This window comes from Leptinotarsa decemlineata, unplaced genomic scaffold, assembly GCF_025532065.1.
Source record: "Leptinotarsa decemlineata unplaced genomic scaffold, Ldec_3_MD MMD2_tig00026354_RagTag_RagTag, whole genome shotgun sequence".
Lineage (NCBI taxonomy): Eukaryota > Metazoa > Arthropoda > Insecta > Coleoptera > Chrysomelidae > Leptinotarsa > Leptinotarsa decemlineata.
In genome coordinates this window covers 11883931-11895229 of record NW_027412702.1, presented here as the reverse complement: position 1 = coordinate 11895229, position 11299 = coordinate 11883931, and positions in this window count along the sequence as shown.

Sequence of the window (11299 nt, the reverse complement as noted above, 5' to 3'; positions counted from 1 at the left end):
GCTTCCTTCATAATTTCCAATCCATTAGAGCCTATACTAATATTGAGTTGTTTAACAATATACCTGTGATTTTTTGGACCAAATATTAGTATTTTCGACTTAGATACATTATTCATTAGGTACATATTTTCAGCAAGGGATGAGAATGTGTCGAGATCATAACTGATTCGCCTATTAGCGTCATTTACCCTGTGTGATTCAAAAGACTAATAGATTTGGGTGTCATCGGCATAAAGATATACACTGCAATACTGAAGGCATTTCACTAATTGACTGGTGTATATCGTAAATAGGAATGGGTCAAGAATTGATCCCTGTGCAACGCCTGTTTTTAAATTCAAAGGTGTGGAATGTAATGCGAAGACTCAAGCACTGTTTTCAATTGAAACACCGTATCTTGTCATATTTCAACCAATTTACATCAGAAAGTATTATGAATTATACGCATAAACTTTATTATTGAATCACTACATCCATTGGTGATAACTGTATGAAAATGTACTCGGTAGTTCTTGAGTTTATCAATCATAGACGACAGATATGTTGGGGACTTTGTTTTATAATATGTAGTGATTTGGTTGAGACGACTTTATGATATATTATTTTGAAAACATTTATTCACACTTTCTAAGTAATATACATTACTGGAGTTCCCAACACCAAACCGTAATTTGTAACACCTCGACACGTGTTTGAATCATCTTCAAGAGGAAGATTAAACTAAACTTACATACAATGTTGTCCTCATTTATACCATAGACACCTCTACCTGCGTCTAATTGTCCTAAAATTAATTTTCCAATATTGTCTTATCTTATCCTTATCTACTAATCCAAATTTTTGAATATATTGATTTCTATTCCATCATCTACGTATCTGAACTAGTTTAAGAAACTCTTAATCAACTGATTATTATGAACTATAATATCTAGGTTATCCTTACAATAGCTAGCAAAGGATTATTAATTATTAGCAGTTCGCTGCAACAATAAAACATGTCATTAAATAGGAAATAATTTTGAGATAGATTCCACTATTCACAAAAAACTCAATGAACCATCAACCAGGTCTAACTAAATTCAAAAAACGATAGTAAACCTCTTAAGACATTGACATATTCTCGTGTGCATTCAATAATATTATTCGTGTTTTAAAAAAAGGCTTGGACGTAGCTTATTCAGAAGAAGTTTTGATTCAAGCAAATTCATTGAAAATGATGATTACAAAACTGTCGAAGAAATCAGGGGTATATAACTTGACTTTTATTGTATAAAACTTGTTCAAACAGAGAAAATATATTTCCAAAGAATATAATAACAGATCATGAAAGTTTCTTGAATGTGAAGAGCAATTCTAAATTTGCAAATCGTCCTTTGATAGAGGGTATGAATTCAATCAAGACTATGACGTATTACATTTGAAACGTTTGAAACTCAACCTTTTGGAATGCTTGGAAATCGATAGATTAGATCTATTGATTTTTTGAAATGTTATGTAGTACAAAATGATAATATGTGGTGAAAGGCACTTTGAGGTTCTAGTGTTTCTTATTGGCATAGATGTCGCTTCAAACAAAAAGGATAATTTCGAAGGTAAGTCTGAATTTGACAATGAATAGGGAAAAATTCTTGATTATTTTTATCAATGGTTTGCCCAAGATTAGTGGAATATTGGAACCCTTTCTTTTCTTTGATTTCATTTATTAATGGGTTTATTTCTTGTACTGGCAATGTTTAGGACAGACATATTTCAGTAGTTACACACAATAAACATTAGTGTCGTATATGACTTCTGGCAAAATCTTCCAGGATTCGTTCACTCCAAGGCGTTTATATTACCCTTCGAAGTTTTTGAACTGCAGTAGAGATGAACTACGATGTCTAACAGGCCTTCTCATAGGTCACTGTCATCTGAATCATCATATGCAGAGACTCGGACTGTCAGAAGACAGTGTGTGTCGCCTCTGTTTGAAAAATGATGTAACAGCAGAGCATATAATTTGTGCCTGCCCCGCTGCAGACCGAATCAGGTTTTCAGAGTTTGGCAGAGCCCTACTCTTACCATCTGACCTGATAGATCACCCACCATATAAATTAATCGGCTTCGTTAAGAAGCTGGGTTCATTTGGTCGAGTTTGAATAGGTGGAGGGTATTTTGGATTCCCACAGAAATGCTCAGAATATTTTCTGGGAAGCAGGACTAGAACGGATCTTCATCTTGGCCTTTTTCATGAGAAAGATTCGAGTCTCCATTCATGAACTTTGGAAAATGAATTAATTCATTATTTTATGTGAGAAAAAAAGACCTCGGTTGACTAAATGGGTTGTAATGGAGTCCAATGTTTGTTCATATAACCTCTTCTAAGTATGCTCCTGTGCGTTTGAGTTTGATAATTCATTTAGGGAAATGTAAGCTTTTTGAGGTTATTTTTAGACTTTTTGTAGTCCAGCACAACTACAGGAATGACCTTTATTACACTTAGTATATCTTTTATCGTTCAATACCAGATCGCTTCGTGGAAGTGTGATGAATGCTCCTCAAAGGAAACTTTTGGTCTAATTATAACCTTGTGATGCTGGAGGATTTTGCCATAACATACTTTTCTTTAGCTCACCGTACCTTTCAATTGGAGTTCATCGGTTGAGATGAATTTTAATGATGCAAAAATGAGTGTTGGTGAAGGTAGGCGAAGATAGGAAGGAATAATTTCGAAACTATGTCTTACTGAAAATAATTTCCGAGAATTTCTTGGCATTGAAGCAAATTGTATGTTTCTACTAACGCGCCAAACACCCTGTACCAGGATCATTCAGTTTGAACTCGACCTACACACAAATACTTCCGAGAAATCAGTCTGAACAATTCTTTTGTGCTCACGACAACCGTAAACCATCATCCATAATATCCATAGAAATCCAACCTGTACCATTACGTCGGTGTTCATGCAGATTTCCCTAATTACATATGCAGATAATAATTAGATATGGATAATCTGTTCAGCAACATACAAATAATGCGTATTAGCGGTCACTAATGGGCCCAATTCATCCTGCTACTGTGCGCTCAGACGTTTCCTTGATTGAGATTAGATACTGGTTTGTGGAGCATAAAACAAGAAATATCACGTCCTGAGTTATGGGATTGGCTGGAGAAATAATAACTTGGTCTACGAGGTTATTTTTCACGTCACGTTATCGAATAGAGCGATACGGTAGTAGGAGATCACCTGAGCATGAACGCGAAGACTGAAACTCATTTAAACTCTCTGTTCTCTTTTTGGTTGTGTTGTATTACATTTCTGTTTAAAAATGAGATGATCTATCAGCATTGAAACATTGTTTTTGTTGGCCGATGAGCTACTAGAAACCCGAAGTATGGATAATCATCGATGTAAACTCTGTAGGGTTCCACAGGGTTCACATCTTGGCCTTTTATTCCGCTTGGCATTCATTACTGATATTCAAAATTTTCTCAAACATAAAAATGTTTCAATTCACTTCGACGAATGTCTGAATTGGATGGAATTCACGATGTATCGATTTTAGAAGAATTATAATGATGATACGTTTACTTTGTGAAGAGTTTATTTTCAGGAGAAATTAATTTTTGGGAAAGAAAGATTTTGGCTTTCTATTTCTCCATCTTTATAGAAAAAATGTGGGAATCTTTCAGAGAAAGGAAGAAAGCAATTAATTTCGAAAATAAAGAATATATTCAATTTGTACTCAAAACCTTCGTTATGGAATTGCTATACATGACTTGTATTCATTATTCGCCAGTTTAATGAATTGTTCTTAAAAAGGTGAATATTTTATGTAATGAATTTATCAGTAAGAAATTTGTCAAGTAATAACAGTCATTAGGATTCAGATACTAAAAAAGCATAACACTGAAGATGCTATTGTATAGCGAAACACTTATCGCGGTTTTGATAAGTGGAAGTGGAAATCTCACATTAACGTATTTCATCACGTCTGATACGACGTTCTACCATATTTTCAGTTATCATAAAATTCTGTGGACTAGTGCTTTTGTATATTCACACAATAATCTCATGCGTTTCACAAACAAGAAACTAGATGATCAAAAGCGCAAAAGCAATCCATTGCCTATTGAAATTTGAGAAAAAGAAATATTTTTTCAGACAGAAATTTTCAAATTTTTCTGCAGAGTAACTGAGTTATATTCTTATGAGGAATAAAATAAGTACAAAAATATTTTGAACGGTTTTACTGAAAAAAAAGATAATAATGATACATCAATACAAAATTAAAGGTAGCCTAGTATCGCATTCCTATCATACAAGAGCAAACGTAAACAAAAACTCAACTATACCTATATCCTATAAAGCTATTGGGCAAAGATGTCACTCTTACCTTGGACCAAGACTTTTCAACACCTTGACTTCAGAACTCAGTCAATCTTTTTTTTTTATATTCAAAAAAAGTCTAAAAAAATACATCACGGGTGTAGATCAAATGAAAATACATGATCTTATTGATATGAGAAATTCCCACCAATGATATGTGTATATGTGCCTATATGTGTGTATATGTATATGTGTATATATGTGTATCTGTTTAAAGAGCCTATTTCAAATCTGTTTTTTCCGTTAATCAGCTATCACCCCCCTACGAACGACAACTCTCAGAAGTTGAGAAACTTGTGCCAGCTAAGGACTAACGAAGTCTTACCTTTTAATGTGTGATTCCTAACACGGTCTTATCTAGTTCTTCAAATCTGGGAATAATAAATTGACTGAATTACCAATCTCAATATATACATTATATATATATACATATATATATATATATATATATATATATATATATATATTATATATATATATATATATATTATATATTATATATTATATATATATATATATATATATATATATATATATATATGTATGTATAATTTCTGTCTCTAAATATATTAAAAAAAAAAATTTTTGATGTGAGTTCTGATATATACTTACTAACCATACATTATATATGTAAAATTATTGCTAATATTCATTATATGAAAGGTGTTTTATAACTTTTATTACTTTAATATACATTATATATACTAACCACAATTTAAACATTGTATAGAGTTTTCCGCTAATAGCTATCCCTTTCTATGAAACGTCCAACGATTTTATAATTTTTTTAACTGATTAGTACCGTAGATTGCTGAGGCGAGTGGTGTGATGACTACTACCTAGGACCTTCCGAATAATTTTTCAGCTTTAAGTACATCATCTATATCATTATTATCTTTTTTTAAATCAATTAGTGCCTCAGTATTACAAGGTAATATGTAATTCGCAATTTTGTAGCTGTGATCATCTTGAATTTGTATCTTTTTCAAAGCCTACTACTATCCTACTAGTCAAGCCCTGTCATTTGATACCCATATTGAGGTAGTTGTGAAACAATATGTAATCCGACATTTTGTAGATGCGGCTATATTGGATTTACAATGATAGATAATTTATTAAATTGTATTGCCATAAAAAGCAAATATGTGTACCAAATATATCAATCGAAACCAAACTTGAGATGTAGATTCTTATATACATTGAAACATACTATCTGTGTTTCAATATTCAAATGCATCCGAATCTTATTCACTGGTATCTCTTTTTCTCATTGTTCACCATCGCTATTGAAATCACTACACTGGAAAAAGTCTGCGTTGTTATCACAGTCGTTATTACTATTAGTACTTGTCCAAGGACGCCACATTTTAAACGGATAACAAAAATTTTAAGTAACTATAACTGCACCAATATTGAATTTCAACACTCATATCGCGATCAGTTCCTGAACTGAACATTGACAACACGACTTTTATAACCATCCTCGCATTCTATTCGTCACCGTAATATGACTTCAAATTTAATTTTATGACTCTTTAGCCAATCAAAAAATTCTGTTAGTAAAAATCATCCAATACGAACCGCCAAGTCTACATTCCACGTGGACTAGTTAGCAGCGGCTTTATTTCTCTGTATTGTTTTCTTTTAGCCTTTGAGATCGCCGACAGCTTTAACTATGCATAAACAAACAAACTAAATAAAACCGTTTGATTAAAAAACAATGGCTTGGGTCTAGCGCATTCAGTTCTATCAAGAAAGTCAAAGATGGCGGTGAATAAGGTTTCTGTTTGAGAAAAAATCTGAAGAAACATCGGAAATAGGCCAATTATTGTTGTCAGTTCAAATGGAGTTTTAATTCAATTCATTATGTTAGTTCCTTATTGGATTTGAATTCCATATCAAAAACCATTATCCTAGACAAACTCGGAGATCCACTGTAATATTCATTCTTTATTTTATCAACCTGTTTCATTAGGAAAGTCCACTTGATTCGATCATAAAAGCACGCTTTTAGTACATATTATTACCCAACGTACATACACTATTTAATTTGTTAAATGGAAATAAAGCAGTCTCGACATTTATTTGTCGTAAAAAGGAGCAGATATGATCTTTTGGTCTATGATGTGGGTTCTAACACGTCTGCTGAATGTACATTTTTGTTTATTCTGATCAAATAAGTGTGTTTAGCGTGGGGTTTTATTGAAATCATTCTGAGTTGATGTATTCGCTATTTATTTCGCAGGTACACGGTGTATTGCAACATTTTAGAGAGAAATACAGTGCAGTGGCTAATTTTACAGGTACCGTGAAGTAAGTTGAAGGGGACTTTGGATATTTTTCAATAACTGGTTTTTGAAATATTGGAATAACCCTTTCCTTCTCTAACATTAAAGTTACTTACAAAAAAAGAAAGTCTCAAATTCATATCTTCTTTGGCTCTTCATTTTCCCACAACATTTTAGAAAAAATATTCTCCGAAAATACCGAATCAAGAATATGTTTTTTGAAACATTCAAAAGGATTTCTATAAATGCAGTAGTGTGCATATGGGGTTCAAGATGTTTATTGGAATTGAAGTTAATACATAGAATAGTAGGGGCTACAGGCTTATGCCTCTTCAGGGAGTGAGTTACTTTACAACATTGGTTATTAAAAAAATACTTTATAGTGAGATTTTCACTGAACAGTGTAATAAAAATGCAACACGTGTTTCGCTACACAAAAGCAACAGGTGTTGCGTTTTTGTAGAACTGTTATGGATTTTCATCAAGTATCAGCCGATTTCATCACATATAATAACGTTTATCATAATCTAGGTTAGTATATCTAAGGGTTAGTGGTTAGTTTCAACAGATTTATGAACAGTTATGAAAGCAGAAGAATAGTGGAATTGCGTAACAAATACTCAGAACAAATAACTAAATATAGACAAGAACAACAGCAAATTTTCTATTTGGACGAAACTTGGTATGACACTCACGACACAGTTACCAAAGGGTGGACTGATGGTTCGAGAATGTGTACGCCTAATATACCTGTCAACAAAGGATCGCGACTGATCATTGTGCATTCCGGAGGAAGTAAAGGATGGGTTCCGAATTCTTTGAAATTATGTGGAAAAAACTTGAGGACTGCAATGTTGACTATCATAAGAAATGGTTTGAAATCATATTGATCCCAAATGTGAATGCGAATAGTGTAATAGTTCTTGACAACGCTTCCTATCATTCGCGACAGCTCATCAAAGTACCGAATAAAAATAAATTGAAATCAATATGGGAGTGATTAAAAAGTAGTTATCTATTCATTTTTTGATTTTCATGGAATTATTTTCCAGCAGCTTGACTGCATTAACCTTTCTAGATTTCATATCATTTCTAGAAACATGTGGATTCGTTTTCCGATTTCTGGTTAGCTATTAAAAAGAAGAAGACAAAGACCAAAACGGGATATACGGTATACAATGCTCGGACTGCAAAAAATTCTATATGGGCAAAACCAAAAAAAAAAAAAACTGATCCAAAGGTACAATGAGCACAAAAAGGCATATATAAATCCAATAGTATTTAATCAAACCTCGCAACACATGCCATACAAAACAAACATAATTTCCCTCCACCAGAGAACATAAAACTCATAAAACAAGTCAACAAAGGAAACCGCATGGAAATTTGGGAAAACTTGAACATCCATAAATTTAACAGTCATAAATTACTTAACGTGGAACAAATACAAATCAAAACACAACAAGACCTCACATTCAATATATTAAACAAAACCATACACATTCCTAGAGAAGATCTAACACAAAGAAGAGTACCTGTTGCAGTACAAATACAGGCAAATTTACCTAAAGTACCTGTAATACCTGAGTTGAGACGCTCTGACCGTATAAAGAGGCAGACGACAGGATGACAAATTCAGTTTGAGGAGTGCCTAGAAGATGACAGTACTACCAACTGTCGAAAGCGCTCGCAGATAATTAATAGAAAATATATAGCTTCAAATCCTTTTCGCTACTTTCCCTTTCACCCATATAAACGAAATATTTATCATTATATTACAGTAGCTGGTGGTCTATAGTTAGCGGGTGATGGTTCAGGTACAGGCAGGCCTGGGGTGGAAATAGGTGAGTATGTCGAACTTTAGGGGGGCTCTAGAGGAAGTCCACATTCAGGACATCCTCTAGGGCTCTTAGGAGCCTGGCTGGAGGAAACGTGAGCTTTTTTTCTTGGAATCCGACAAGAGCCTCCACGAGGCTTCCAGTGGGTGGGCAGCGTGTCGATAGCAGCGGTGTTAGTGTTCTCAAGGGTTCTGGCGACGGCCCCGGAGATCCTGAAATTTGGAATATACGGTTGTTATTTTCACAATGTCATAACATTCGCTGGAAGGAAATTGTGTATGTTACGAAGTATTTTCCTCTTAGTTGTTCGTATGTGGTGGGATAGTATCGTGGAGATTACATAGCGGACCATAGCTTTATGCTTGTAATGCACTGTTTGAAATCTTTGGTGTAGTGATGTAGTTTAATATTTTTCTTGAAGGTTATCACTTGGTGATTGAAACGCGTGGTGGTGAAAATAACAGTTTGGTGTTGGGATAAAACTCCATTAACATTCATGACTTTATAGTCTAAGATCGGCCTTATAAACATTTTGTATGTATGTAGTATAGAGTCTTACGGGCACATCTTTCGAGCTTGCCCCTCAAAATTTTCAATACGGGGTGCATCGAAGAGATTTATATCACTGCATGTTGATAAAAAAAATATCAGGATAATTTTCTTCAAAAAGTGTAGGATTTTCAGTTTGGAACAGCTAAATAGTATTTGAATAACGCCTTATTATCGTCGATAGTTTCTAACTGTTGGGGCTGGCAACATTAAAAACATATAAATGAAAATGAAGATCGAGGGCGAGGGCGCAAAATATTCCAATGAAATAACTTAGGCCGATTATAAAAAGTTCAACGAGTGGATTCAGCTTGAAAATATTTCTATTCATGATAAATAATTACAAATTTTCATAATGTAGAAGACTTTATTTACAATATACGTTTCACTACAACAGTAGCTTCTTCACAGTTGGACTGGTTCAAACCAGTTGATTTTTACCAAGTAATGGGTCACAGTATTGAAAAAAAAATTGTACTTACAGACAAGAAATGATGTGCAAAATTACAAACTTCATAGACGTTACAGAAATGATCTCAATATCACTATAAGGTATGAAAACATATTTTATATTCAGAATGATGTAATTTCACAATTCAAAACTGTATGGTAGGTGAAATCTGTAACCAGCACTAGAGTATTGAAGATGAAATCATAGTAAATCTTTCAACGACTATAAAATCAGCTTGAGTTGAAAAACATAATCATTATATCAATTCCATCGCACAAAAACAGAACAAGTACAGTTTTGTTTAACTGTTTCATTTTTTGGTGATTTAGCGCATACGACAAAAAACTCAAATTATTAACAAATTCCACAGCCAGTAGTAGCAGGGGAGCCCGCGATGCAAAATGGGGATTTACTCGAGCGTCATTGAGACATATTAGGTGGCAAAGCTTAGATGATAAGAAGAAAAAAATTTTATATAATATATACCTTTTCATCGGTGTGGGAAGCGGCTATAGATTTTTAAATATGTAAAAAAATACTGTTGCATGGACATACTCAAGCGCGTCAGATATTGATAGCATCATATTTACATATTTTTAATAATGTTGGTATGTTGATCTGATTGTTTGGGTGGTTGTACGTAAGGGTTAAAAGTGAAAAGAAAAAAAATTAATCGAGCGCGTCAGATTTTCTAAGGGGTGTTAAGTGCAACAAAGAAAAAGCTCTCATTCAATAATCTGACGATTTCGATCTGTCGCAAACTCGCGGCAATTATTATAATGTGCAAAAAAATTCGCTATTTTGAAATTCTCAAACGCGTCAGATTAAGATATATATGGTACATCTTTATGTTTTAGACGTGCTTACTCATAATCTGACGATTATCTAGAGGAATTCGCCTAATCTGACAAAAACAATATTATTCATTTTTTTTAATTCCTTGAACTTAATTAATTGAAAAGCTCAGGAAATAGCATGCAAATAAATAAGTGTATGTTTTTTAAGTAGAATACCTGTATTTATAAGAAAATAATTTTGAAAAAATGCGCAAAAAAATTTAATTTTTATAATCAATTGATTAATTAATAAAGAAAAGAGAAATGAAACTTTCTATGTTTTTACCACTTTTATTTGGAACTAACGTTACTGTAGTTTCGGACATTTTCAAAGTTATATATTGTATGAGTTTGAAAATGTCCTTATATATTGTATACGTTTGAAAATGTCTTTATAGGACGTTAGTTACTGCAGTTTCGTCCTGTAAGGACGAAACAAAAGCCCAACACGTGGGCTTTTGTTTCGTGGTAGGAAATCATAATTTCTTCCTATAAGGAAGAAATTATGATTTCTTCCTATAAGGAAGAAATTATTATTTTCTATCACGTAGTAACGGCTACATCCATCAATTAATGATTAATTAATCATTATCTTCATCACGAACGAGTCTCTGTGATCAGCTGTGATGGCGTCATGGCATCAGAATTCAGAGTGGGGACGGAGTGAGAGAGTAATAGATAGAGAAAAAGTGAATAGAGAATAGAGGAATAGAAACTCGGAGAGGGAAATATAGGTATCACACAGCTGCACGCATTAAACTTTATCAACGAATTTTTGTTATTTCGGCTTGCGGAAATCGTCAGATTATATATTTTTCGTTATCCTTGAATTACTTCCTTCAAAATAAATAAAAACTAGCTACGCTCGATAATGTCGAAATTATGTTATTTTTTACGTCACTCTAAAATTGTCAGATTACTGGAATATACACTTTTTAGCAGGTAATTAACTCACCCTACCTCAATCT